At 46.9% G+C, this 15,395-nt stretch overlaps 1 long non-coding RNA gene across 1 annotated transcript; it reads left to right on the top strand.

Annotated features, from left to right (window-relative positions):
* Positions 1 to 4,046: 4,046 nt before the first annotated feature.
* LOC309844468 lies at positions 4,047 to 14,594 on the top strand. The gene is made up of 2 exons (XR_014300718.1): positions 4,047 to 4,135; positions 13,945 to 14,594. It is a non-coding gene; the product is annotated as an uncharacterized lncRNA (long non-coding RNA).
* The last annotated feature ends 801 nt before the right edge of the window (positions 14,595 to 15,395 follow it).

Genomic DNA, 15,395 nt, shown 5'->3' with positions numbered 1-15,395 from the left:
TGCCTGCTGCCTGGGTGCCCCTGGGGCTGGGCTGGGGGGCTGCCACGCGCTATCTGTGGTTTCTGACCCCCACAAGCAGCAGGGTCATTTTGTACATGGTGGCAGGTCTTGTTTGCAAACGGCCCTGCTGCAGGGTGGAGCATGAGTCCCTTATGCCTTTACAGTGAGCTGGACTCTGGTCTCCGATGCCGGATGGGTGGGGGTTGCAGCGTGGGGGGGACAGCTGGCCCCTGCTGGCCTCGATGGCTCCGCCCAGCTGTGCTGTCTCTGAAGGCGACCCTTGGCAGCTGTGGTGCCTCTGCTGACCCAGAGGGTGGGGGGAGGTGGGCAGACCCCCTGAGGCTGAGCGTTGAAAGCCAGGCTGGCAGGGGCCTTGCCCTCTCTCCACTGCCCCCCGCCCCAGCACAAGCACTGGCTGCCCGACACCTTGGACCCTGAGACACCCCGACAGACAGGAGCTACGTGAGGCCCTCGGGAGCAGACAGGGACTTCGCTTGCTCCAGTTGGCAAACAAGGCCCCAATAAGCAGAAGGTGCTCGCGAGCTTCTCCTGGTTGGAACGAGGTGTGGACATTATTTGGATTACTCCAAAGACTTGTGTGGAAAAGTCTTCCTGCAGCTACGAAAATACCGGCGGGGTCCATCTTCCTGGGGAGTGGAAAGCAGCGCTCACGGGGCAGGCGTTGTTGTCATCGGAGCACACACGCTGAGCTTCCAGGGCCTGCTCTCCCCTGGGCTTACACGGTGACCCCAAGGCACACCTGCTGGCACCTCCCTTCTGCACATGTCTACATGGTGAGGGCAGCTGTGTGGCTGTGGAGTCCTGTTGCTGAGTTCCCTCAAGGGAGAGCTGCCATCGGAAGTCCGACAGAGCTGGTCTTGGCCACAGGGTAAGTGTCCGCAGTGACCTGAAATCCAGAGTGCCCTTGATCACCGTGTTTCTGTTTGGCACGCCGGGAAGTTTCCGTGGGCTGCCGTGAGCTGTCATTCCAGTTCCCCTCCTGGCCCTTCCTGGAATTCCTAGGAATATTTGGAGAGGGTGAACACCTGAGCTGACTTTCTCCTCGGTTCTCCCTTGGATGCCCCCGGAGGATGGGGCATCAGCCTGCCTTGCGCAGGAAGAAACGGAGCCCCGTGGTTGGGGAGCCCCCGCCTTCCACCTGTCAAATTAGGTCTCAGAGGCAAAGAGGCATCTCCATGTAAGACGGAAAGCTTCTGAAGGGACCTTCACTCTTCTTCCCAGGCAGGACACAGGGTTGGTTCTGCTGCACCCTTTGTGTCTCAGACCCATATCCAAAGGATCCTTGAGTTGTCTGTTTTCAGCAAGCTATGATGCTGGGTTCTCCGGCCCCGCTGGCCCAAGGGTACAACCTCATCTATGGGGCAGCTGAGCTCCAGGTGGGTAGGACACTAAGTCTGCCAGGGGATACCGTGCAGTGGGTCCCACTGCTGCTCGAAGGACAAGCCAGCTCAGATTAACCGTTATTTTGGGTGATCCAGATTTGGTGCCCTTGATGCTGGGCGAGTGAATGTCTCTTCCGAGAGCCTCAGGCTCCCACTCCTTGGGGTGGGGCCAGCGCTGGGAGGGTGCCTCCCCTGAGGGTGGCTGGGGACAGTGAGCTCAGACATGTGCACACCTCCCCCCTCAGCTTCTGCCCACCGTGAGCTCTCGGGGGATGCTTAGTGCCATGTGTCTACTGGAAGACAGTGTGAATGGCTGGGGGACAGTGGCCAAGGAGGCAGGGCAAGGGCACTGGAGTCGAGCATGGCTGCCTGAATGAGGCTGAGCACGAGCCCGGGTGCCAGGCGCAGTGGTGCAGTCTCAGGACAGGACGTCACGGAGGAGCTGGACTGATGCTTTGGCTACCCAGGGAGTCTGCTCCAGGTCCGCTGGTGTGCTGGGAGGGGCTTCACCCCCTGCTTTCTGCAAAGGAACAGGACCAGCCCTGATGGATGATCTGCCGGGGTCTCTGGAGGAAACACTCCCACATTGGCCTCCGTTGAGTGCTAAGGTAACATGGCTAAAAGCAGAGCTGGGAAGATGCAGAGTCCATGCTTGAGAGTCCGAGCTGGCCCGGGGACAGGCACCAGACACTAAGGACACTGCATATCTCTGGAGCAGGCACAGGTGGGCTCCAGCACCCCCCCCACTCAGGCTCCTCCTGCTCTAGAGGCTGGATGTGAGCAGAGATGGGACCAGCTTCCCCGACGTGACTCTGTGCACAGCAGCCCCAGGAAGCTTCTGCAGGACGGAAGGGGCACACTGGTCCTTGTGTTCGGTCTCTTGGTCAAAGCAGACCTCTTTTTGGTGAGCGCTCTTGGGAATTGTTCCTCCAGCTCAGGGCTTTGCAGGGGAGCTAGAGCTGCTGAGCCCTTGGATTCTTCAGAGAAATTTCTCGTTGAGCCTGAGACTATGTCTCTTCACCAGCTTCCCTTCTGCCACTGTTTTGTGGTCTGCAACACGTCTCTTCCTTTGCCAGGAAAAAAGTCCAGTGGCTGGCTATAGCTTTCAACTGCCCTTAGTTTCCAGAATCGTCCATGGCAACAGCCCCACACCATTCCCCACTCCTGTTCACCCTCACTTCGTGGCCTGCTCTCGAGTGGCTTGTTGGTGGGTCCCAGGTCCCCATCACTGGTGTCCTTGGCCTGACTTTGCTGGTTCTGCTATTTCTCTTGCTGTCTTACTCATGTTTCCCTAACTGAGGTCTCTTGCCCCAGTGCTCTCCTCCTTGGGCTGCTGTGGTGCCCTTTCCACTGCTCTCTTGGTCTGGATGCCTCTTTCCTGCCGTAAGGCCAGTACCCACGGCCAGCTCTTCCAGCACCAGCCCCCCGCAGCTCCAGGCACCATCTGCCCCACCTGTGACCTCTGGGTCATAGCCCTCCTCCCCCACCGCACGTGGAGCTGGCCTCCCTGGACCTGGAATGGACAGGGGGTCGGGGTCCATGTTTCATACAAGAGGAGCCTAGATGCTCCCAGAGCGGAAATAACCCCATCATCCCCCAGGTTGGGTGGCGGCCACCTGTGTTTGTCGGGAGGTCAGGAGGAGTCGTGATTCAGCAGACAGGAAATACAGGTTTGCCCGCTGACTGGTCTTGCGGGGAGCCCGGGCTAGTCGGTTCCCATTCATGGAAGATCAGACGCCAGCCTGGGGGTTGCATGGGTGGCGTCCTGGCTCGGGATCCTCCACCTACAAGCTGTGTGTTTCAACTCAGTCCATTGTGGAAAAGAACACACCTAGGAAAAGGTGCCCACGATGTCAGCCTGTGGATTCCTGAATTCCCTGGAGCAAACCACCCAGGTGGAGAAAAGGAGCAAAACTCAGCCCCAGAAGCCACAGGAGATGGCTGTTTAAAGGATGAGAACAGGGAAGGGGAGGAGTTTGAGACCTTCCCTCGATGTGCTGTATCCGGAAAGCTCTTTCCCACCGTCTGGTGAGAGCCGCCTTCATTTCCCCATCTATCAGATGGAGTCAGAGGCTCTCACTGCCTCTCCATCCTCGGCTGTGTTGCGCAAATCACTTCACGCAGGAGAAATCCGTCATGTGGGTGCTGGGACGGGCTCTGTTTCTGGGGGGGCCTTTGGCCGAAGTTTCAGGAGAGGCGTTTAGATGGACCCTCCCTGTCAGGAAGCTGCTCCTCCTTGTTTCGGGAGCCCTTGATCTCTACCCTCCAAAGGCTGGTGCTTGGAAACACGCAGTCGCCTGCTTTGTGAAATCTGACCCGAATCCCCAGGTTAATAAAGTGACTCACATTTGGGCTTGACGATCCCTTCGTTCCAGGGAGGAAATGACTCCTGCCGAGTGAAAATCTATTTATAAATGATTGCATCTGCTTACCCGTGACTATCTTCTACCCTGGCTGCGCTTTGACAATGTTTTAAGGAAGAACAGAGTCGTAGGGGTGTGGAAGGAAAAGGATACATTTTTCTCTGCTGACCTTGAACGAGTCTGCCAGGATTGGTTCTTTTTCCGGAATGCCTGATGTTTGGAATTGTGAGACCTGCTCTGTCTCCCTGGCCAGGAGGTCCCTAAACTCTGCCTATTGTATGTGGCAAACATCTTCTGCCCTCTTGCCAATCTGAGCATGTTGCAATGAGCTGTGGGAGCCTTTCCAGCTGAAAGCATTCTGCACCAGAGGTTGGTATTTGCATAGCAATTAGTTTGTATTCCTACAAAAATTTTCATGGATTCAAGTTCTTCATAGAAAGAATGAACCAGAGGGTAAACTGAACCACAGATTAAAGGGCTCATGTCAGGCAATTCTTTGAACAGTTTTTTATGGTTTTGAACCATCATTATTTGTAATATTCTCTGAAAAGCCAGCAAATAATTGTTTTCCCCCTACTGATTTTGTTCTTCCCCTCTTAGCAAATATTGATTCTCCCCACCCCCCCCTCCAAAGTCGGTCCTGAATGAAACCGAGATTAACAGGGCTGCTTTTGTTTAATACAATGAACAAAAACTTGTGTTTGGAGGGTTCGTGTCCTGCCAAAACATCTGTGCAAGTCCCAGATGGCAACCAGGCTCTGGAAATAGGGACCAGGGAGTTCAATGCTTCTGCAGAGTCAGCAGAGAGAGAGAGTGAATATCGCTGCATTTTTATAGGTCCTACAAAAATAGCAACTTTGGAAAACTTCTTGGCAACAGAGTGCTTTTTTTCTAAAAAATCTGCTAAGAATGTGGGACTTCCCCATTAGATAACCAGGCAGAGAAAAGCCCGATTTATAATCAGAAAGTCTGCTCACAAGTACCTCCGTAGCATTTGGTGTCTTTCACACGCACTTGTGTGGGTGACGGGGTGCCCCGCGAGGCCATGATGCTTCCTAGATGTTGATGGTAGAGCTGTTCTTTTCTTTCACTGAACGTAAGTTAGAAAGAAGGACTTTACTTGTCAGGAATGTCAAATGGGAGGTTTTTGTAGAAGTGGATGTGGCGAAATTCCCAGGAAGCTTTTGTCTTGATTGTTCTCAGTGGCTCCCCGAGCCCCAAAGCTGACGCTTCCCCAGGGGCTGAGAAGTGAGTTCTGAGAAGTGTGAGCAGGCCCTGGTGGTTCGGACACTTTACTTAGTGCCTACTGTATACCAGGCCTTGATGATATGGTGAGGAATGAAGGAGGAAGGGTCTGAGGCCCGAGCAGCGCCCTGGGAGGCATCGGGTCCCGGAGTTAACAGCGAGGTTGGGTCCTGAAGAAGGACAAGCTACTTAGACCACTACCATGGGGCAGTGGTCTGCCTTCCTGCTTGGAAAGCAGGTGCCTCCTAGCTCATTATGGTAGACTAGTGAATTTTAAATCAGTGCAATCTTATTGCATATTTGTTCTTCTTTTGCTCAAAATTGTATATGTGAGATGTATTCAAGTGCTCCTGTCGTAGGGTCCTTTTTAAATTTTATTTAAATTCTATTAATTCACATGTAGCGTGTTACTAGTTTTGGAGGTAGAGGTCAGGGACTCATCAGTTGCACATAACATCCAGTGCTCATTCCGTCCTGTGTCCTCCTCAGGGTCTATCCCCTGATTACCTACTCCCCCCACCCCCTCCCTCCGGCAACCCTCAGTTTGTTTCCTAGAGTTCAGCGTCTTATGGTTTGTTTCCCTCTCTGATTTCTTATTTTATTTTCCCCTCCCTTTCCCTATGCTCCTCTGTTTGATTCTTAAGCTCCACATATAAGCAAGATCATATGATAATTGTCTTTCTCTGACTGACTTATGTCGTTTAGCATAATACCCTCTGGTTCCATCCACATTGTTGCTAATAGAGAGATTTCATTTTTTCATGGCTGCGTAGTATCCCATTGTGTATATATACCACATCTTCTTTATCCATTCATCTGTCAACAGACATCTGGGCTCTTTCCATCATTTGGTTATTGTGGATGTTGTTGCTATAAACATTGGGGTTCAGGTGCCCCTTGAGATCACTGCATTTATGTCTTTGGGGTAAATAACTAGCAGTGCAAATGCTGGTTCATAGGGTAGCTCTATTTTTATTTATTATTTATTTATTTTTAAGATTTTATTTATTTATTTGACAGACAGAGATCACAAGTAGGCAGAGAGGCAGGCAAAGAGAGAGGGGGGAAGCAGGCTCCCTGCTGAGCAGAGAGCCTGATGCGGAGCTCGATCCCAGGACCCTGGGATCATGACCTGAGCCAAAGGCAGAGGCTTAACCCACTGAGCCACCCAGGTGCCCCTCTATTTTTAACTTTTGAGGAATCTCCACACTGTATTCCAGAGTGGCTGCCCAGGTTGCATTCCCACCAGCAGTGTAAGAGGGTTCCTCTTTCTCCATGTCCTTGCCAGCATTTGTTGTTTTCGGGCTTGTTAATTTTAGCCATTCTGACTGGTGTGAGGTGGTATCTCATTGTGGTTTTGATTTGTATTTTGTTGAGTCCTTTTTATTGCTGGATGGTATTTCAGTGTGTGGTATCTCTGCAAACTATTTGCTCATTCCCAGTTAAATGAAATTTTCCAGTGATGTTATCTAGACCTGGAGTTTTCTTGAGGGAAAAAAAAAATCTTATTAATTATTCAATTTCTTTAATGATTATAGATTTAATATTTCTTCTTATGTTTTGTTAAGTTTTTAGGATTTTCAAATTTACTTGTAAAAGTTATTGAAATTTTAAAAATTATATACTCTTATTACCTTTTCCATATCTGTAGGGTCTGTAGTGATGTTCCCAGTCTCAGTTTTGATATTATCTATATATGCCTCTATCTTTATTTTAACGAGTCTCACCAGCATGTTGACAGAAATATCAGTTTTTTCAAATAACCAATGTGTTTATCTCCTCTAATAAGTGGTTGTTTTTTCTTTCATTAATTTGTGGTCTATTCATATAATTTTTTCCTGTTATTTTTGTTGAATTTATTTTTGTGTTCTTTTCTTGATGTCCCAAGACAAACAGTTAGCACACAGGTTTTTAGCTTTTTTTTTTTCTAATATAGACATAGGACAATTTTTTCTCCTCTAAATATCACATTATCTGCATCTCACAAGTTTTATTATGTAGTATTTGTTATTGCTTTCCTTTGTGATGTTTCAAACCCATGGGTTATTAAAAAATGTATTAATTTCCAAACATATGGGGATTTCCAGTCACCTGTGGTTATTTTTTTGTAGCTTAATTATAGCGAGACAGTTTGTCTGTGATTCAGCTCTTGCTTCATGGTCCAGGATATTGTTAGTATTTTTGGGAGGAATTGTTCCATGTGTAGTTGAGAAAAATGTGTATTCTGTTGTTGATTGGAAATAGGCTCTATATAGGTTTATTAAGTTTGTTAATTTTGTTGTACATGCCTATATCCTTCCTGATATGATCTGCTCTCTTTACCTGTTGCTGAGAGAATTGTCTGAGAATCTCCCACTGTGAGTGTGTATTTGTTTCACCAAGGCTCTATTAAAATTTTCTTTGGGGGCACCTGGGTGGCTCAGTGGGTTAAGCCTCTGCCTTTGGCTCAGGACATGATCTCACGATTCTGGGATCGAGCCCCACATTGGGCTCTCTGCTCAGCAGGGAGCCTGCTTCCCCCTCTCTCTCTGCCTGCATCTCTGCCTACTTGTACTCTCTCTCTCTCTCTGTCAAATAAATAAATAAAAATCTTAAAAAAATTTTTCTTTGTATGTTTTGATACTATGTTACAAGGTATATGCACAGGTAATATTCTGTTGTCATGTGTATTTTTTCTATCTTTTTATAAAAAGATTTTATTTATTTATTTGACAGAGAGAAAGAGAGAGAGATCACGAGTAGACAGAGAGGCAGGCAGAGAGAGAGGGAGAAGCAGGCTCCCCGCCAAGCAGAGCCCAATATGGGGCTTGATCCCAGGACCCTGAGATTATGACCTGAGCCAAAGGCAGAGGCTTAACCCACTGACCATCCAGGCACCCTATTTCTATCTTTTAAGATCCATAGTATATTGTTATAATAATTTGGTCCATTTGTTTACCCCACACATTTACTTCTTGAGGTTTCAGTCTTTCATCTGAGATTATTTTTCTTTTCCCTTTCCACTTTCCTGTAGCAATTGTCTACTGGTGGGAAATTTTGTCTTGTCTGTTTGTTTACTTGAAACTTCTCCCTGCCCCCTTTTTGAAAGACATATTTTCTGGCTGTAGTGTTCTAGAATTCTAGGTCGCCATTTCCCCCTCAAAACATTGAAGATTTCATTCCATTAACTGTCCTCGATTTCTCTTATTACTAAGTTAGCTAACCTGTGTTCCTTTGAATAAATTGGCTTGTTTATCCTTTTACAGTTTTTCCTTTGTCTTGAGTGAAAGGTAATCTCTTTACAGAGGGCTTAATATTCATGTTATATTCATGTAATATTCATGTATCAGTCTCTTTATTTTCTCTGTTTCTCTGTGTTACATTCTGCATAATTTCTTCTGAGTTTGTGTCCAGTTTATTAATCCTCTCCTCAGCTGTATCCGATAACCTGTTCATTTTCTCCCTTGTTTTTGTCATTTTGGCTATTGTATTTTCAATTTCTATAAGTTCTCTCTGAATCTTTTTCAAGTTTGGAAAGCCACATAGTAAAGCTTTCTGTGTACTACAGAGATTCTCAAACATTTTTTTTCTCTTTAAACACAGTCCAAAGGCTTGTTTTTAAATGACAAGGTCTGAAGATTTTCAGGTCTGATTTTGTAATTTGTTTTTTGTATATATTTAACTGATGGTGACTTGTTTTGTTGTGTCTTTGGTTAGTATTTTATGGGATGCATTCTTTTCTTAAAAATGTAGGTGGGTATTCTTTGAGGTCTAAGGTGGAGATGTACTTCTGCAGAAAGAGAATGTGCATCCATTTCTGTCCAGTTTTGGGAAAGGTTTTGGTATAGGAACACTTTAAATTCAAACTTTGAGGCGTTTTGAACCACGCAGGTGATGTAAACTTGGTGGCAAATTCCACCAGGAGCTAGTATGGGTACAGCTTCTCAGGGACAGTATTTCCCCCTTTTCAACAAGGACCAGGGCAGTTCTCTTGCCAGTCCCTTCTGGGTTTTCCATACCTAGGAGGATCTAGTCCTCTGTAGTCCAGACTTTGAGGATGTGAAGGATGGTAGTCTCCAGTCATATTCCTCCAGGAATATTTCACCCCCGCACCCTGCTTTCTCTCCTCTCCTCTTGTACATTCTTGTCTCTTATGTTTAAACTCTTCCTCCATATAAAACCCCATTCACTCCTGTTAATTTTAAAGTCAGTATTAGTTCAGAGTTATCTATATGCTTACTAATCACTGTCTTCCTTCCTGCATGTGTTTTTAGCTTCCTCTATGAAATCATTTTCTTTCTTCTTGAGGAAAACTTTAGAGTTTTCTTTAATAATAATGATTAATTCCCTCAGTTTTTGTCAGAGAGTTTTTTTTTTATCATTATTTTATCTTTATTCTTAAAGGAGTTTTTCAACGAAAATGTGATGTCAGGTGGATAGTTATTTTCTGTTAGTGTCTGTAAGATACAGAACCTTTCTCTCTTCCCTTTCACTGTTTCTGCCAAGAAATCAGTTTTCTATCTAATTGTTGCTTTTTTGCAGACAATGTTTTCCTGCCCCTTGTTGCTTTAAAGATACATTTTCTTTTCTTTTTCTGCATTTTCATTGTGAACTGTTGAGGTATGATTTACTTTTTGTTTACCCACTTTGGAGCTCACTAACCCATGTGAATCATCTTTAAATTGATGCCTTTCGTCAGGGAAAATTCTTTTTTTTTATTATTTATTATTTATTTGACAGAGAGAGATCACAAGTAGGCAGAGAGGCAGGCAGAGAGAGAGGAGGAAGCAGACTCCCTGCCGAGCAGAGAGCCCGATGCAGGACTCGATCCCAGGACCCTGAGATCATGACCTGAGCCGAAGGCAGCGGCTTAACCCACTGAGCCACCCAGGCGCCCCGTCAGGGAAAATTCTTAACCATTATCTCTTCAAGTGTTGCTTCTGCTCACTCTTTTTCTCTTCCTTTTTTTTTTTTTTTTTGGTACATAAACTTAGTGTATGTTACATTTTCTCACTCAAATATCCATATATCCTACCTGCTTTATTTTTCTTCCTTGTAATTCATACTTTATTTTGGATACTTCCTTCCTGTCTGTTTTCTAGCTCATTAATTCTCTCTTCAGCTGTGCCTTCTAAACTGTTGTCAGATTCATCCATTTAGTTTTTTCGAAAAAAAAAATCAGTTATTTGATTTTTCAATACTTTTTCCAATTTTCTGCCAAATTTTTCCATATTGTTTTTATATTGGAAAAAGAAAGAATTCCACGGGAGTGAGCCTAGCATTTGGGTCCACTTTCATGCTTTTGACACCCTTGGGGGTTGGGGATACAGAAATTAGAGACCAGACACGCTAAGAGTGGAGTTACTGTTGAGCCCCCCAACATTTAGGACAGAAATAAAAAAAAATGCTGTCTCTTAAAGTAGGGATGAATGAGAAGTGAAAGTGTCCTTGAAAAACTGCAAGTGTTTCTGAATCATCTGGATTGCCCAGAAAACTCTCAGTTTACCCTGGTAATTCTACATTACCTTCGATTCTTAGGTTTACTATCTTGTGTTCATTATCTTGTTAACATCTCTAAACAGGTGGTTTTCTTAAATGTTATTCAGCTTCTCCATTTGTCCTCAGAGGGGAGGATTCTTCAGAGTCAATTAGTTTGCCATTTTTGGCATGGTAAGTTATTGTATCATTAAACACATATATATCTTTTGGTTAATGACTTCTGATTTAATAGTTTTGTGCTAAGAAACATGATCTGTATGAATTTTTGAATGTTGGTAAGACTTGCTCTATGACCTAGTTCATGGCCAGTTTTTATATAAAGTGCTTTATCTGTATTTGGGAAAAATGTGTTTTCTCTAATTTTTTTTTAAGTAGGCTCCACACCCAGCATGGAGCCCAAGACAGGGTTTGAGTTCATGACTCTGAGATCAAGACCTAAGTTGCCATCAGTTTGGACATTTAACTGACTGAGCCACCCAGGCACCCCTGACTTCTCTAATTCTTTGTAAGACTCTTTTTAAAAATATATTTTATTTATTTTTTTGAAAGAGGGAGAGAGAGAATACAAATGGGGGAGCAGGAGAGGGAGAAGCAGACTCCCCACTTAGCAGGAAGCCTGATGTGGGACTTGATCCTGGGACTCGGGGATCATGACCTGAGCTGAAGGGAGATGCTTAACGACTGAGCCCCCCAGGTGCCCCTTCTCTAATTTATAAGCATGGATTTCCACCTGTGCCTTATAAATCAGGCATTTTATGATTGTATTCAAATATTCTATACACTTATTAACTTTAATCTTATTAGCCTATTAGTAATCAAAAAAGATATATTGAAGACTAAGTATTAATTTTGTCAAAATTTTCTTATAGTTCTCAAAATATATAAAGCAAAAGTGGGGTAGACTGTTGTATTAGGTCCCTAAATGTTCCCTGTCTGCCATGCTTTCAGAATTAGTCTATCCTTTCAAATGTCTCAGTGGCCATGAATTTGGCTTCTTCCTGCTCTGTCCTGTTTCACTCACTGGATTTGTGTCACTGGAGTCACTGTTCTCATTGTCCAGCTGCCCCTGATAGCCCTGCTGCTGCCTGCATGTGTTCTTGGGTTGAGACTATATTGACTGCCCATGCCTGTAGTCCATGTGGGCTCTATTGCATTTCCCCATTGGGCTAGTTCTCGCCCTTCTCCCTCCAGCACCGTGGGCTGCATGGGTGTAGGGAGTGGGCAGGTGGGCTAGCTGTAGGGTTACCCCTCCATGCATGGCCAGGAAGAGTTCATCAACAGGCTGGAAGGTTGTGGGAGCTCCCAAGACCCCGCTTCACTCCCTGTGGGTCCTGGTGTGAGTGTGTTGTCTGGCTGTTCAGGTATGGGCCACTGGTGGGAATCCCACATTCTACTTTGCTCCCTAGTAACTGCTCCCAGCTTCCTCCTCCATGCCTCTTCCTTAGCTGGTGCAATCTCAGAGGCTTCTGTGTCTGCAGTGAGGTATATTTGCAGAAGTGTGGGAGGGATGAATGGACTGGAGGCCAAGGGCATGAGGGAGGCCCTTTGGTTTTCCTTGTGTTTGCTCTGGTGGTGCTCTTCCACTGAGGGTGGCCATGCTCCTTCCATGTCCTTACTTAGCAGGCAGGGGTGCCTGCTGCCTGGCATGGCTCACAGCGTCTGTCCACATGCATCTCTCAGTTTGTCCCCAACCCAACCCGGCTCCTGGGACTGCCTGCTCTAGGCTGAGGGCTCTTTCGACAGTCATTTCCCGGTGCACCCCCTCTGGGCTTGTCCTGCCTTAGGGATCAGATTACCCTGACCCATTTTGTGCTCAACCAAGCCCTCCTAGGTCACACATTCCAGGATTTCTAGAAGCTGTTTCATTGGCAATCCTCCGTTTCCAGGTATTACTGTCGATTATGTTCTGCTTCACCTTCATTTGATCATTTCAGTGGGTTTTCAGAAACTGGAAACACATGGGCACAAGATGTTTGAGGTCTAGGATGCCTTTTTTTTCTTTTCTTTCTTTTTTTCTTTTTGATCAGAAAAACAAACAACACACAGACAAACGCCCAATTACTAAACAAGAGCTAAGAGATGACGCATCGCCATAGCCCTTGACTCTGAGTGGTGGAGAGACAGAGTCATGTCTGTGCACCCGGCTTCTTTCTGCATCCATACTTGGACCATCAGTTTATTGGTCTCTCTACTTGCAGAGACAGATGGAAGGAGAAAATCCTAGTTTAAAGGCAACACCCAGATAGGCTGGTTTCATAGCTAGCTGCTGCGGCCAGGGGGTATTTAATGGGAAATGAGGACAATTAAAGATGGAATTTTACATAAAGAAAGTAGGGAAGTGGGGCGCCTGGGTCGCTCAGGTGGTTAAGCCGCTGCCTTCGGCTCAGGTCATGATCTCAGGGTCCTGGGATCGAGTCCCGCATCGGGCTCTCTGCTCAGCAGGGGGCCTGCTTCCCTTCCTCTCTCTGTGATTTCTTCCCTTCCTCTCTCCAACTGTGATCTCTCTCTGTCAAATAAATAAATAAAATCCTTAAAAAAAATAAAAAAAGAAAGTAGGGAAGTCAGCTCAGACCATAGCTGTCTCTGTCTTCCCTTCAAAGCTCCAAAGAGTGGTTCTGGAAGGCCACTTGAGTTCTGGGTACAACAGCAAGGAAGAATGAATGTAGAATACTAGACCTCAGGGGCAGAAAATCTGTCCACACACAACTCTATTCACCCGGGAAATGGAAGGTGTGGGAAGGAGGGAGAAGATCACACAAAACCCCAAACCTGGCCAGCTTTAGGCCATCTGGTTAGGCATTAACTGTGGTTGAGACTGAGGGGAAACCTCTAGATTGGTGTTTCTCAAACTCACAGATATCTTGGGGGAATCTTACAAAATGTAGATTCTGATTCACTGAGTCCGGGGTGTGGCTCGAACATCTGTCTTCCTAATAAGCTCCCAGGGGATGCTGATGCTGTTGGCACAGGTTTCCAAAGGAGCCCCTTCGTAGCTTTGTAGAGCTCCACAAAGACCAGCAATTCCTAAGCATGGTCCCCCCTCTTCTCGAGATCACAAAGATACTTCAGATTGAGCACATTTGTTTGAAAACAGTCTCATGGCATTGTATCATTCTTGTTTCTTGGATGACAAAATTGTACATGGATTTTATTACCCCTGGATTCTCCAAGGTCTATGTAGCTAAGATCTTTTCCCATCAGTGTCGCTGATATTGGCATAATAACTAAACATCTTTGTAATTTTGGAATTTCCTCTTCATCTTCAGAAATAACAATAGGTAATTGTAAAAAGACAGAACACGTGTAGCCCTGTCTCCTGGTGGCCTCAGGGATCACTCCTGTCCCATTAAACTGAAGATAATATCACAAGATTATTATCCCTAAAACTTGGGGAGGAACTGGGGAGTATTGATCTGTTTCTATTCCTGGAATTTATAGGCTGATTTTTATTCTAGCAGACAGAAGACAGTGAAGAGCCTTGTGTCTGTGCTCCGACATTTCACCGGTTGAGCAGAAGCATGCCTCAATCATTCTGATCAAGCGGTCATGGCCGTCGCATGGGAGACTCACAGACAACAGGAGCATTCTCCCATTTCCCCACAAATCTGAATCATCCTGGTGGTCCTCCCCAGGACTCCTTCTCCAGATCACTGTTGGGGTTACAGGAGTATGTTTTCCAAGGTGTTTATGGGCTTCCCAATGAGTGGATGATCGCCATGACTCTTGGACAGCACTGCAGATGGAGTTCTGGGAGAGGCCCACTCTGCTGGTGTTGCACGGGCCACAGTGGCAGCCCCATGAAGGTGACTGGTTACTGTCCTGGGGAATCCATAGAGTCCATACTCACTTACCTCCTGTGTTAGTGGCTCCTACAGCAGAGGACTGGGGGACATCTCTGTCTTCCTGGTGGGAGGTGAAGGGAGAGAGGATGGATGGTGTAAGGGTTATGGGAGCAGACCAGGCTCCAAGCCCAGCCTGGAAGAAGGACTGCCCCGTCTCCAAGAATCTGCGGCCAGCCTGGGTCCCTGACATAGCCTGGGGAGCAGCTGTTCATCTGTCCAGTGCTGGCCCAGGGTCTATTGTCCTCCATGAAGACAAGGAACACCTTTATTGATTTTCTGGGTTTTTCTTTCTCTCACCAGGGCTCAGGCATTTCTCTCAAACCCACCCACTATGCAAGGACACTGTCCTTCTCTTTTGAATCCCCCAGCCCTAAAGGCCATTGAGGGAAATTAAAGCAAAGAAGGGGAAGGGTAAGTGGCTTCACAGCACCTGGTTAGAGGGACACTGACATTGTCCCAGCGTGCCCACTCCAAGACCTTTGAACTATTCCATGCCCTTCCGATCAATGCAATGGCTCATGGGGGAAACTGAGGCAGTGGGTGAGTGAGTACATTTCTGGAGGTCATGTGACAGGGAAGCGATGCATCTGGGGGAAGTCAGGTTCTCTGATGCTCGATGCATCAGTGCTGGGAGGGACCCCCACCCAGAATAGGACAAGACCCTACTAGCCAGGATCCATCCTTCGGGAATCCTGGCCATGGGGTGGTCAGCTGTGTTGCCTTCACGGGGTGGCAGGTGGGCTGTAGGCAAGGGGAGAAAGGACACCAGGTGTTGGGTCCCCTGTAAGCGATCCGGCCTATCCCTCTGCAGGCTCCTGCTGGGTCCCAGTACCTGCTTCCAGGCTGAGCCCAGAGCTCGCCAGGGCAGGATGGAGTTTCCAGCCCCACGAGCACGGTTCCGGACAGCTCACCCAGTGTAGCCCTAGGCCCTTGGTGAGAGAGCTGCTCCCGAATGGCAGGTGGGGGCTGGCGGCAGGGTGGGGAGGCGCCCAGGGTTGCCATGGAGCGTGGAATGAGGGCCACATGTGGGAGCCTCACCTGGGGCCTCAGCACCAAGCTGCTCA

The sequence above is a fragment of the Mustela nivalis genome, assembly GCF_964662115.1.
Source record: "Mustela nivalis genome assembly, chromosome: 11".
NCBI lineage: Eukaryota > Metazoa > Chordata > Mammalia > Carnivora > Mustelidae > Mustela > Mustela nivalis.
This window is presented reverse-complemented; position numbering and strand designations above follow the sequence as displayed.